The sequence below is a fragment of the Lissotriton vulgaris genome, chromosome 6 (genome assembly GCF_964263255.1).
Source record: "Lissotriton vulgaris chromosome 6, aLisVul1.2, whole genome shotgun sequence".
NCBI classification, from domain to species: domain Eukaryota; kingdom Metazoa; phylum Chordata; class Amphibia; order Caudata; family Salamandridae; genus Lissotriton; species Lissotriton vulgaris.
Genome location: NC_141694.1, coordinates 661637953 through 661652742, shown reverse-complemented (window position 1 = coordinate 661652742; position 14790 = coordinate 661637953).

Genomic DNA, 14790 nt, shown 5'->3' with positions numbered 1-14790 from the left:
TTTGGGTTTTGGGGTACAGGGGTATTTTTAGGGTTCAGGGCTGGGTTTGGGTTTTGGGGTACAGGGGTATTTTTAGGGTTCAGGGCTAGGTTTGGGTTTTGGGGTACAGGGGTTTTTCTAGGGTTCAGGGCTAGGTTTGGGTTTTAGGGTACAGGGGTATTTTAGGGTTCAGGGCTAGGTTTGGGTTTTGGGGTACAGGGGTATTTTTAGGGTTCAGGGCTGTGTTTGGGTTTTGGGGTACAGGGGTATTTTTAGGGTTCAGGGCTAGGTTTGGGTTTTGGGGTACAGGGGTATTTTTAGGGTTCAGGGCTAGGTTTGGGTTTTGGGGTACAGGGGTATTTTTAGGGTTTAGGGCTGGGTTTGGGTTTTGGGGTACAGGGGTATTTTTAGGGTTCAGGGCTGGGTTTGGGTTTTGGGATACAGGGGTATTTTTAGGGTTCAGGGCTAGGTTTGGGTTTTGGGGTACAGGGGTATTTTTAGGGTTCAGGGCTGGGTTTGGGTTTTGGGGTACAGGGGTATTTTTAGGGTTCAGGGCTGGGTTTGGATTATGGGGTACAGGGGTATTTTTAGGGTTCAGGGCTGGGTTTGGGTTATGGGGTACAGGGGTATTTTTAGGGTTTAGGGCTGGGTTTGGGTTTTGGGGTACAGGGGTATTTTTAGGGTTCAGGGCTGGGTTTGGGTTTTGGGGTACAGGGGTATTTTTTACATGTATATTAACACATTCTTTAATTAAATGTAATTTAAATAATTAAATTATTAAAAAAGTTATTAATTACATTATTTTTAAAAATTATATACTTACCTATACTAACGTTGTAATGGTATACGTTGTAATAGTATCTGCGGTGTAATGTCATGCGTTGTAAAGGTATGCGTTGTAAAGGATCCTGCGTTGTAAAAATTGCGTGCTAATGGTATGCGTGGTAAAAGTATGCGTGCTAACAACAGATATCCTTAGCGGGGGCCTTCTGGGTTTGGACTGTAGGGGTCGGCTGGAGGTTTGAAGCGGGTCAGGGGTCACCGGATTTCAGGATCGCAGGGGTTACCGCCTCCTGGTGTTTGCCCACTCTAGCTCGGACCGTGGACGGCGGGTACAGAGTGGGGCAGATTTGCGGTCTCTTTCTGCTGCCAGAGGTTGCAGTTGAACAAATCTGGTGTTCACATGAGAAACAGTCTTTGGAAGTGAAGGCAGGCAGGTCCTCCAGGGTTTTTGAGGTTGCTGGCTGCAGGACACACCAGGATTTCACAGGAGCAGGTTCGAGGGGGAGAAAGGCCGACGGGGCTGGTGCCAAGTCAGTTGGCGTCTTCCTCTTGTTAGCTGCAGCATGGCTGTTTGGTCCTTTTTAGGTCTCGCGACCTATCGATGCGCGCAAGCGCATCGAGCGTAGCGAGAATTCATGTGGCGAAAACATCTTCAAACCAAAGGGCTTTCAGCCCCGCGGTTTTCATGCAGTGCCCGTGTACATGCACGCGCATCGCATGCAAGCCCAGCCCAGTCCTCCCCTTATTCACGCCCACCCACCAGGCTCTCCCGCCCCCATCAGGCTTCTCTCCCAATCCGCCTGCCTCCCCTCGCGCATTCACGCCTCCCACCAGGCTTTCCCGCCCCCATCCGGCGTTCACGCCTCCCACCAGGCTTTCCCGCCCCCATCCGGCTTCCCTCGTAATCTGCCTGCCCATATTCGCCAACGGCCTCACCTCCCTGTTGGTTGGACGTTGGATGGGGGATGGTTGGCAGCCCCCTGTCTCTTTCTGCACTCCTCAGTCCCACCAGGGAGCTCCACCCGATGCTTCCCTCAAACCTCCTGTGTTTTCCGGACCCGTCCAGCCCACTCAGCCTGGCCCTTCCTCCGTTGATGCCTGGGGCTCACACTGGGTCTCCCACCATCACGTTCTCCAATTTCACACTCCACTCCGTCCATTCTCGCACTGGCCGGTATGGTGTCTGAATTGTCTCCTTCATTACCCGTTTCCCCGGTCTGTATCTTGAGCTTGTCGTGGGCCCTCTCACTCCCCTCCACAGTCTCTTTCTCCGGGGTTCTCCATGCTTTACCAGCATGCGACTGCAATCGTTGGCCCTGGGGCGCTTCCCACTATCCCCCTCCGCAGGCTGCACTACAGTCTTGTATTGTGCCCCCTCTCATCCCTCCGGATGAAGGTCAGTCCTCCACTTGCGGAGTCGCCTCCCACCTGAACTGCTGAAGGCCCCTCACCACCGCCGTCCTGTGCACTTTGCAGCTCCTGCTATCCTACGGCAGAGTCTCTATTTCTGCTCCTAGGCTCCTCTTCCGACTACGTTATTCACTTGCGCCTTCTTTGTGATCCCTGCACTGTTTCGGGCTGCAGAGCGTGGCAGGCAGGGCCATGAGTTCTCTCAGGCCTGTGGTTGCTCCAGCTCACCTGCAACACCTCTCCATTTCAAGCACCACTCGCGTTCTCCCATTCATCACAACCTCCTCAGCTCTTCCTATACTTGCGCGTCTTGGGGATATCTGGAATCCCTACCCCCGTTATTACCTCTGGACTCAGACATCCAGTGCACTCCCTGCAGCCCGCCTTCGCTGCTGTGATTGCGCCGTCTCCACACCTCCGATCTCACTGAGTACTCTGCCCGCGGGCTCTCGACTTCAGCACTCGTTCTGCATGGCGGGGCGCCATTTTGTCTGCGGCCTCCCGGGATCTTCCTTTACCTAATCCCGCTTTTCTCGCAATCTGCGGCACGAGACTCCCCCAAGGCCTATATTACTTGCTGTGGGGCTCTTCCACTGCTGTTCCATCAAGGGTTTAGTGAGGCTTGGACTCAGGATTCTGGTGGATTCCTAGGGCAGAGCTCCGCGGTCTACTCCCGGCTTCATCAGGGCCTAGCCAAGCCCTTGAGGAAGAGGGCCTACTGTGGCAGCCATTAACCATGTATTCCACTGGGTGGCCCTCAAGTAACATACAGCCATGCTGATGTCTGAATGAGCTTTGAATCCCTCCAAGTCACCCTGGACTCCTTTATTCCATCTTGCTATTGCTGCTGCCATCATAACTTTATCTGGTTCAAATGTAAAATTAACAATTGCTCCTCATCGGTTGTCTGTACTCCTCCATTCTAATTGTTTATATTGTTGCATACATGCTATCACAAAAGTGTGGGTTCTCTTCTCTCCAAACCTCAGGGAAATAATCTCATTCATAGTTTTTGCTCTCCTCAAAATCTGAAGCAAAGCCCCGCCCAGACTGCAAAACCTGCTTCTCAGCTACAATCAAAAATACATGAAACACTTCAAAGTTGCCAACTTCAAATTAATCTCACACAAACTCAAATACTTATTACATAGTTTAAAAAAACATTACCTCCATCTCAAATAACTATACCCAGTCCTTCTTTGCCTACTTTAATATCATGCTCTTAGGCACTCTGCGAACTCAACTATTCTTATTTATCAACCTGTTTCTAACAAAGAATGACTGGCCACTACAGTGAACGTATAACAAGTCACAGTCTTAGAACTCAATCCGTTACTATACAACTCAGAGAGAAAATTAACCAGATTTACCACAGAAGCCTCAAGAAGAATCAAATTCCTCCCCAAGCACCAGGGTACCCACATTCTCCATGCCTGTCCTTATACCTTCAACTGCTTAATTCCAGATATCCTCTAAGAAAGAAGATTCTGTGTCTCTGTTCTCTTATAAGTTAATTTTTATTCCCCATCTACACCTCTTAAAAGCTCTTTGTCAGCTCCGATTAAACATGTCTCCTCCTGCACCATCGTCATCACACATTTGTAAATCATGGCTGTGACATCCAAAATGGTGTCACCACCATCACTCAACACACTCCCTGCCTCATCAACAGACTCTGAATCTAATGGAGGAAAAGGATAACCCATGCTTTTGCTCCAATCCTTAAAAAGTATCTCTCACCAACACGGCACTAAGGGACACCAACACAGCACTCAGGGACACCACCACATCACTGATGTACACCACAAAATCAATCAGGGACACCACCACATCACTCACTCAGCACACCACTCAGGGACACCACCATACCACTCAGGGACACCACCACACCACTCAGCATCCTTAACACCATCACTCAGCACCGTCACACACCAGAAAAGTCACACACCCTCACTCACCCTCACCCTCACACACCCTAAAAATAACACACCCTAACGCTCCCACCCCCTTACACTCACCCCCTCAACCTCACCCCTCACACCCTCACACTCACTCCCTCAACACCCCACCCTCACCCCCCTCACCCCCCCTCATTCACCCTCATTCACCCTAACACACCCTCACCCTCTCACACACCCTCTCACACACCCCTCACACACCCCATCACTCACGCTCTCACACACCACATCACACACCCCCTCACTCACCCTCTCACGCACTCCCTCACTGACTCTCTCACACCCGCTCAGCCTCACCCTCACTCTCCCTTACACTCCCTCACCCCCTCAACCTCCCTCACTCTGCCTCCCCTCCCCTCACACTCACCCTCACCCTCAACTCCCTCATACTAACACCCCTCATCCACAACAATGCCACGAAAAGACGCAACACTACTCAACTACGCAACGCCACTCAACTACGCAACGCCACTCAACTACGCAACGCCACTCAACTACACAACGCCACTCAAGTACGCAACGGCACTCACATACGCAACGCCACTCAACTACGCAACGCTGCCCACTCACCTACGCAACGCCACTCACCTACGCAACACCACTCACCTACGCAACACCACTCACCTACGCAACGCCACATACCTACGCAACACCACTCATCGACCCAACGCCACTCATCTACTAAAAGCCACTCAACTACGCAACGCCACTCAACTACGCAATGCCACTCAACTACGCAATGCCACTCAACTACGCAACAACACTCACACATGCAACGCCACTCACACATGCAACGCCACTCACACATGCAACGCCACTCAACAACGCAACTCAACTACGCACACATGCAATGCCACTGCCACATGCAACGCCACTCACACATGCAACGCCACTCACACTGCCATCCACACTCACACAGGCAACGCCACTCACACAGGCAACACAAATCACACAGCCAACGCCTCACACACAGGCAACTCCTCTCACACAGGCAACGCCACTCACACAGGCAACGCCACTCACACATGCAACGCCACTCACACATGCAACGCCACTCACACATGCAACGCCACTCACACATGCAACGCCACTCAACAACGCAACTCAACTACGCACACATGCAATGCCACTGCCACATGCAACGCCACTCACACATGCAACGCCACTCACACTGCCAACGCCACTCACACAGGCAACGCCACTCACACAGGCAACACAAATCACACAGCCAACGCCTCACACACAGGCAACACCTCTCACACAGGCAACGCCACTCACACAGGCAACGCCACTCACACACGCAACACCACTCACACACGCAATGCCACTCACACACGCAACGCCACTCACACACGCAACGCCACTCACACACGCAACGCCACTCACACACACAACGCCACTCACACACGAAAAACACTCACCTTGCCAATAGATCGCGCAGTACGACAGGTGGAACTATTACAATGGCAAATAACAATGCCTTTCACTGTTGTTATCATTTTGAATACATAAAGGGCTTTGTCATTTACACAACCAATAGCTCAAACTTTCCTACTGCGAGACCTATTGGCAACGCCAGTGCTTGTTCTTCTTGTTTCTTTTCTAGATCTGAGGAAGCAAGGTTCAGGGTTGCCCTTAAATGCTAGGTTTAGATGTGTTCCAGGTAGATAAAAGGCAGGAACCAATGAGTCCCTTCCCTGGGGCGGGTACACCCCCTAATGGGCCCCCCTCCAGGGGGAGGGGGGCATGTGCCTGTCCCTGGTTGGCTGGACTGAGAGTTGTGCTTCATCTCGCCTCCCTCACCTGAGGGGTGGAGTTGGCAGAGGTGGGCACACCTCTCTTCCTCGATTGGTTTTCCCGCCAGATCTCCCGCCCAAAGTGGGGGGCAGAACCAGTGGAAACCAGTTGCTGAAAGCGGCAATTGGGCTGGGGAAGCTCACAAAGGCGGCAAGCCTTTGAAGCTTCCCCTTCATGAACCCTGCCATCCTGGTGGAGGAGGCCTGGCACCTCATCCCAGGATGTGCATTGTTTCAGGACCCAGAGAGCAGCAGGCTCTCGACCAAGGGGTCCAGAGACATGTCTGGTGGTGGCAGCTGTAAGCAGCCACTCAGCCTGGACACTAGTGGTGGGTTAGTCTTCAGGGAGCATCTCTAAGATGCCCTCTGAGTGCATTTTTCATTAAATCCCACACTAGCATCAGAGTGGGTTTAATGTGCTGAGAAGTTTTATACCAAACTTCTCAGTCTTCAATGTAGCCATTATGGTGCTGTGGAGTTCGTAATGACAACCTCCCAGCACCGTATACTCTTAATGGCAGCACTGCATTTGCAATGTCTAAGAAGGGACTTAGACACTGTAGGGGTACAGGGCTCATGCACCTGTACTCCCCACTGTTATACTGCACCCAGCTAGAGGGGCGACTGACCTATGCCAGGGCAGTGGGTTGTAGACATGGCACACAGAGATGTGTGCCATGTTGAATCTTCACTTTGTTCTGCACCACAACAAGCAGCCTGCAAAGGCAGTGTGTGAGTGTAGTGGTACAGAACCTCGAAGTGTGGCACAATAAGTGCTGCAGCCCTTAGATGCCTTCTCTGGTCATGGTGCCCTGGTTATCTGTGGTGCCATTTACCAAGGACTGATATGTGGCTAGAGATGCCAATTGGGTTAGTTTTGAGGGAAGAACACAGGCCCTGGGAATCTGATGGGCAGGGACCCAGGTCACATCAAGTAAAAGTGCATCAGTAGTCTGCCAGAAAAGTGGGGGGTTACTGCAACAGAAACCTACTTTCCTATAAGCCCTCACACTGCTCTGGTAATGTGCGGAGAATCAGTTGCATGAAGCGCACATCTGAACATATGAGGCTGACTACAGCAGCAATAAGAGGTGCCCCAGTGCTTTTCCTGCACGTTAAGTATTGCATTCCTACATAGGGATTTGGATTACCATGCTCCTGGTTGAGGTTCTGGAGATGCGGTGATGCACACATCAAGGGTCATTAGGATGACGGGCGGACTTAGTTGGCACGCCATCCCATCTGGGAAGGGACCACCTGCCATAAGGGTGGGAGTCCCGTGGGGGGTATTAGGATGTGCCCGCCACAGTGGCAGGCACATAATGCATGTTTAACATTGCGGCGGGCGGTGTTTACACCAGCACTCGCTGCAATGTTAGAAATGCTTGTCATGCATTTACATACACAAAGCGGCAGGCACCGCACAATGCCTGCCACATTGTGTATGCAAATGCAGGGGGGTACCACAGGTACACCCCATGTGCACCCCCCACCTCGCCTTCACCATGGGGCCTGCAACAGGACCCCAAAGTGAAGACCGCTTGCTTTTCCGTGGCGGCATTGCCGTCACGGAAAGGCATCTGACAAAGCCCATCCTGATATGGCTGGCAGTGTCTGATAGATACCCCCACCATATAAACCCTTTTCCGCCCCGGTCGCAAGGCGACCGGGGGCGGACGGTCTTTACGTCCGCTGTGGATCCCCCAACCATGTTAATATGGCGGGGGTCATTGCAGCAAGGATGGCAAGCGGATAGCTCCCGTCAGGCCAGCGGTAACTACCGCCAGCCTGGCGGGGACGATCCGCCCGCCATCCCAATGGGCCCCATGGTGTCTTTCTCAGTTTTACAGAGGGGCAGCTCCAGATTAATCCTTGTTGCTTCTCGATTCTCAGATGAAGGCCCAATCCTCGCAATAATTTAGAGATTAGCAATCTCTCCTGGCATACTGGGTCGCTGTAACTCTACCGACCAAGGCACAGGTCACTGCTGCACAGTAGTCCTTACCACAGTGGCCTCTCCTGGCATATGGGGTCACTGTTAGACTCCTCGCAGGTTTGTACCCTTCTGATGGGCGATAACTTTCATAGCAGCCCCTCCTGGCACACTGGCATACAGGGATGCCACTACAGGCACCACACAGTTTCACTTATTCTGTACTGCACTCTCTCATGACTATCTTCAAGTTGGCCCTCCTTGCATACGGGATTTGTTGACTGGAATCTACACATGGGCAGTGACTCAATCTGTGCAGCAGTCGTCTCCTCACACCTCACACTGGGAGTCCACTTGACTGGGCTTCTCATTGGACCTAGTTCCCTCCAGTGCTCTTCTCTTTCCCACAGGACACACTGGTCTTGGCAAGCAGACAGGTGCTGGGGCTTCAATCTACAGAGCAGATGATCTTAAGCCCTGGGTGATGTCCCCTCATCCAGGAAAGAGGCAAGCACGTTTTAGCTGCCAGTCCCAATCACATGCAGAACTCTTGCTTACTTTCCCTTCTCATTCAGATGTCTAGCTGGTTGCGGGACGACAAATTTGGGGGTCTCAATCCCTTCTCATTATGGTCCATTTCCAGCCAACAAATGTAATTTAGCGTCAGGGTCTTTGAAGTTTTATTTTGGAGTTCTGCTTATTTTGAAGAGCACGTTTCTCTCTCATCTTCATCTTGAAATGTTGTCTCTTACAGTAGGAGGCTGACGCTGATAGTCTCACAACACAGGCCATGGTTGTGACTAGAGTTCACACCTTGATGTAAGGCACAGTAATATGTGCATCAAAAGGATAATCCCAGACCACCATCCTTACTTTTTATGATTCCCATATGAGCTGCGTCTCCTTCTTGAAATGTGCTCAGGCCCTTTCCTTGTGCTCTATCACTGAATCAAAGACCATCTTTTTGAAGTGTACAGGGGAAGGATCTCTCAAACTTCACACCCCAGAAGCCAAAAAAATGCAATCCCTTATGGGGAGATGCTTAGGGCTAGAAGGAATTTTAGCCTAGAATTAGATTTCATGAAGAATGTGACAGACATTGAGAATAGGTTTCGTAATAGGGGTTATTCTGATAATGTGCTAATACCAGCTAAAAACAGAGTAATTAAATTGAAACACACAGATACCCTAAGAAATCCTAAAAAAACCATTACAAGCAAATGTAATAAATTACGTCTTGTAACGAACTATCACCCATGGTCACACAGATTCTATATGATTCTGAAAAAGAATTGGCCTCTTCTCTTGGCAGATAAAACCCTACTGGATTATATTCCCAATTCACCTGGTATTACATACAGAAAGGGAAGAACTATCCAGGGCCTTATTAGTCCCAGTTACCCTAAACAACGGGGTGCGCCAAAAATATGGCTGAGAGAACTTAATATTGGTTCATTTCCCTGTGGTAGTTGTAACATGTGCCGGATGTCGATAAAAGGGATTAAAGAATTCAGCTATAATGGGTCACGTACTTTTAAAATCCATCAACATATTGACTGTTTGACTAAGTATGTTGTATATGCGATTATTTGCAAATGTAAAAAGATCTACGTGGGCAGTACCATCCGCCCTTTAAAAGAGAGAATGACCGAACACTTTCGTGCTCTCAAAAATTTGAATCAAAGGTATCCCATTGGTTGTCATGCAGCGAACTGTGTTGAAAATAAGAGAAGTCTGGGATTTCAGTTTCATGGGTTGGAGACTATATGTAGTGACCCACGGGGTGGAGATAGAGAACAAAAACTGAGAAGATGTGAAGCTAGGTGGATTCTCAGACTTCATGCGGTGGAATGCGGAATTAATGTTGACCAGGAACTACATTATTTTCTCTAATTGATTGAATCTTGAATTGTGATCCAAGATTAGCTGAATCCTATTTAACCTGATTAGACTGTTTCTTATAAGCAGGGTCTTATGAATTGTATTATCTAGTAAAGGGTGAGGAATGGAACTAATGTTTATCATTCATGACTATAACACCCTAATTCTGTATATTACAAATACCTGAGTGCCATGAATTATAAATGTACCTGCTGATCTTATTAAGTGTAAACAATTGCGAGTGATGTAAACTGTGACTCTGATTGCACTTAAAATTGTAACTTTGATTGTATTTGGAAACTAACGTGCAAATTGAGGCTTCATTTTGACTATGTTTCCCTAATACTTTGATACACACTTTCTTCTCTCAGATGCACCTTCTCCCTTAATTGCCTTTTTCCTACTAATCCTTTTACAATGTCTATGATTCTGATTCTGTGAAACACTTATACTCACTAGTGGTTCTCTTTCAATGCCTCTGTCCAAAAGTCCGACAGACAATTCATATTCGAGGTTGGGAACTTGGTTTGAACAAGGTAATTGAATTTGGAGTTACCAGTTATGAATTCGGAATTACCTATTGTCGGTGGTTCTCTTTACAGTATATTGAACTATACTTAGAGTAGTACATAATTCGTATTATGTATGTTTCAATGCGATTTTACTAGTCTAAGATGGCGGGCGCTTATGAAATAACATTGTCCTATGTCGATTTCAACTAACACACTGTGGCGCGAACGAGCACTTAAACGCCGTGTAACATCAACACGGCTACTAACGAATATGGGGTGCATCTGATGTGGCAGGGAGTACTCTCCTAGGTAAGCTGTCCATGCTGCTGTACGAGCTGGCCTTTCATTCATGATATGTAAGCACCTGGCATTAGTTGTTTGTTTGTAGGGTCACTTATATTACGATATCGACTTATAGTATCTCGGTGCCGCTCTAGACCCCCAAGTTTGTGTACCTAGCAATATTCACTGTAATTGGCGCACACAGATAATATCATGTTTATTTATGTGGCTCGCAGTGTCGGATTTGTGCCGCACCGCAAGATATATACAAGTCCAATATACCACTCATGTGGAGTAGATATTCGACGCTAATAAAGTGTCGATTTGCGTTTAAAATTACCTGAAATTTTTTATACTATGTCGGACATTTTGATGCGGTATGACGCAACTTTTATATATACAGCTGGTTTGGTTAATTTTGTCTTACATGCTCGAATTGCAATAATATTCAATGTACCAGCTTAATGTGTAATTTAATTTGATAAAATCGGGGTGCTTGATGTGGCAGGGAGTATTCTCCTAGGTAAGCTGTCCATGCTGCTGCACGAGCTGGCCTTTCATTCATGATATGTAAGCACCTGACGTTAGTTGTTTGTTTGTAGGGTTTGGTTCATTTTGTCCTACGTGCTCGAATTGCAATAGTATTCAATGTACCTGGTAAATGTGTAATTTAATTTGATAAAACTGGGGTGCTTGAGCATCATTTTTAAAAAACGATTTATAGGCTTACCTTATTTTGGTTGCCTAAAAGAGAACAAGTCTACCTGCTATTGGTTTCAAATCCGAACCACTAAATATACTTCTTTGTTTTTAGAACCATGATGATGACTTTTAAAACAAGACATGTTTCACATGTTATAGTGAACCCTAGCTAACACACTGGTTCACATCTTTATTACAGAATGCATCTATATATTTATCCACATGAAGGACTCTACAAAAGGAATGGATAGAGGTAACCATTCGCAAACTCACTTTACAGTGATATTCTTTGTCGACTGAATCTATAGTTATTAAAATAATTTTTATATGCTATTCCCATGATAAATTGGGATATCATGCCTATGTGTACGTAGGATTAGGCTGAAGTCGGTTTTATCAATCTGTTTTGAATACTTAGGTCCTAATTTACTCTTTGTCTCTCATTCAGTTCAAATTCTCTACTTGGAAAACTATTGATTTCTGGAACTGGCGTATATATACCGTTGAGACATTTGATCTATATGGTGAGCTTGCTTTTTGATCTTAATACGGCTGCAATACTTGGAATTGCGTCCTGTGGCCCCTTGCTCATCATTAAACTACTGGTTTACTACATTTTTCCCCTCTACTTGGGTGATACAATAAACTTTGGCCTTTGCTAAACTGCTGACCGGGATTTAAACGCACCCCAACACAATTATTGGACTGTTCTCTTTTCCTCCTTTGTTTGCTTCGTTTGTATCTTATTCCTTACAAAACTTATTAATTAGATCACACTTGGCAATCTTTTCTGTTTTTTCTAGTGTAAATCACACTGGTAGTCCTTTTGTGACTTTCTCACTATACACAGTTTTCGGGTTCTTTGATCTCTAAATTCTGGCTCTCAGGTGGCATGTCCACTGATTGGTGATGGTTTTGCTAAGAACTAAAGATCATTGCTTATACTTTATATTGTTTCATTTTCATTTGTAGCCCTGAAGAAGTCATTTGGGTGACTGTGCCCCATGACGAAACACGTGTTGGCATTGTTTTTTCATTGGCTATGTTTTATGTGAATTTGATGAACATTGGAAGACTGACGAAGAATTCTCAGATGTGTGACGAGAAAAGATAAAGAAAATAAAAAGAATTAATTTATTGGACTCTTGAAAGAATATTGATTCAATAGTGGACATCTTTTCTCTAAAGACTATAAGAAATCTATTTGTGCTCGGGAACTATTTATCCTTTGTCTTTGAATCCTCTGGTTCCACAGAAGATTCCCCTTGGGGAAGCAGGTGGCCGCTTTCCCCTGTTCCCTTGAGCCACCATACTTGAAGAACACTATACCGGTTGCAATTGCTCAAACATTACCCAGCCACCCTTTGTTTTGTGTTGTCAGAACTTTTGCTTACTTTCCCTTCTCATTCAGATGTCTAGCTGGTTGCGGGACGACAAATTTTGGGGTCTCAATCCCTTCTTATTATGGCCCATTTCCAGCCAACTAATGTAATTTAGCGTCAGGGTCTTTGAAGTTTTATTTTGGGGTTCTGCTTCTTTTGAAGAACACGTTTCTCTCTCATCTTCATCTTGAAATGTTGTCTCTTACAGTAGGAGGCTGACGCTGATAGTCTCACAACACAGGCCATGGTTGTGACTAGAGTTCACACCTTGATGTAAGGCACAGTAATATGTGCATCAAAAGGATAATCCCAGACCACCATCCTTGCTTTTTATGATTCCCATATGAGCTGCGTCTCCTTCTTGAAATGTGCTCAGGCCCTTTCCTTGTGCTCTATCACAGAATCAAAGAGCATCTTTTTGAAGTGTACAGGGGAAGTATCTCTCAAGCTTCTCCAGCATATTCCACCCAGTTCAAAGGAATGCAGGAATACACAAATCTGCCTGGGGGAAATCCTCTACTCCTCACATCAGGCCTGGGCTTCTCCAAATGAATCCCAGGGTCCTCCATGTAATGTACCATTACAGACACACTTGCATTCAGTGTATGGCCATAGCACATACACTTATCCAGTATGTCCATGCATTATTGTGCCATCACAGATGCATATACGTTCAGCTCACACATTCATTCTGAGAGCACTGCTCGGTACTGTAGCTTTTCTGTATGTGCCATGCTGTTCTTCTTGCAAAATCACACTGCCAGCACTCACATTCACCATGCGTGTGCTGCACAACATATCACCCTTCATGTTTTGCCCTTCTAACAAGCACATGCATCCACTGTGGATGCCCTGCACAGCACTGTATCTCTCATGTAATGTATCCTTTTTAGGCATGCATACACCCATTACATGTACTCACCATGTATGAACTGCACAGCACCAGTCTATCCCTGTAGTACACCCTTCCCAGGTACACATCCATCCAGCGCAGAGGCACCACTCCTGCACTGCACAGCACTCTACATACAATTGATGAAGACCAAGTGTGAGTTAAGCACACAGCAGCTGAACTTTAAAAAAGCGAGTGACTTGCGCCAGTGAAACAGGTTTAAAAAGGACTTGTTCATATTTATTGATAACTATATGTTATGCTGCAACCACAAGGCCTGTCTTGCTTAACACCTGGCGGAGACAATAGCCTTCGACCTCTATGCGGGTAATGATTTGTGTGCCCCTCCCGGTCCAACAAGACTGCTATTCATGAGACAGGCCTATGTCATGGCATACATGCAAGATCTATGTTTGCCTATGAAAACCAAAATCTGCATTAGGGATCAACACACCAGTACAGTTGGACACTCAAGGCAGGGATTTACATCCACAAGCAATGCAGAGAACCTGCCTGTCCAACACTGGTCTCTTCCTCTTCTGTCCATTTCCTGGGTCTCCTTCCTCGAATGAAATCTCTGGGGTGTATTTCCTTTCCTTGCAGCTGCCTACTTTTATGGAGTTTCAGAATCCTCTGTGGCACCATCCTCTGCAGTTTTGAATGCACGATTCTCTTTCTGTTGTGACTTCTTTATTTTTAAGGGTGGGTGGAGCAGGATTAGTGCCTCTACGTGTACTCCCAAAGTAATTATAAAGTAATAAAAAAGGCACTTACCTGCTGTGACTGCCTCCTCCTCACCATGGCCACTGTCCTTCCTCGTCCTCGACGTACTTCTTCTCTGATAACCCCTACGTTGTACGTCTTGCGTGTGAGCATGCGCAAGATGTTCAACGTAGGGGTTATCTCAGAAGAAACATGGCGAGGATGAGGAGAAAAACAGGGGATAAAAACAACCAAAAAAATCAACATTAGGTTGCCAGACTGGAGAACTAATTGGGCAAAGACATGTCCTCTATCAGAATCTATCCATGTTTACTGAATATTGATTAGGGGATATTTACAGAAAAAAATAGCAACCTCTGTCTTTCGGAAGGGGCAGATGTCAGCTTCAATCGTCAGTCAGTGTTTCATAAGTCTTTATTTCGATTATCAAATCATAAAAGACGACAATATCAAAGACAGGATAAGAAGAAGAAAATTTGATAAAAACCATCATTACTATCATCATTTAAAATGTATTAAACAGTGTAATAAAGACTTTATAAATATGATACCACATA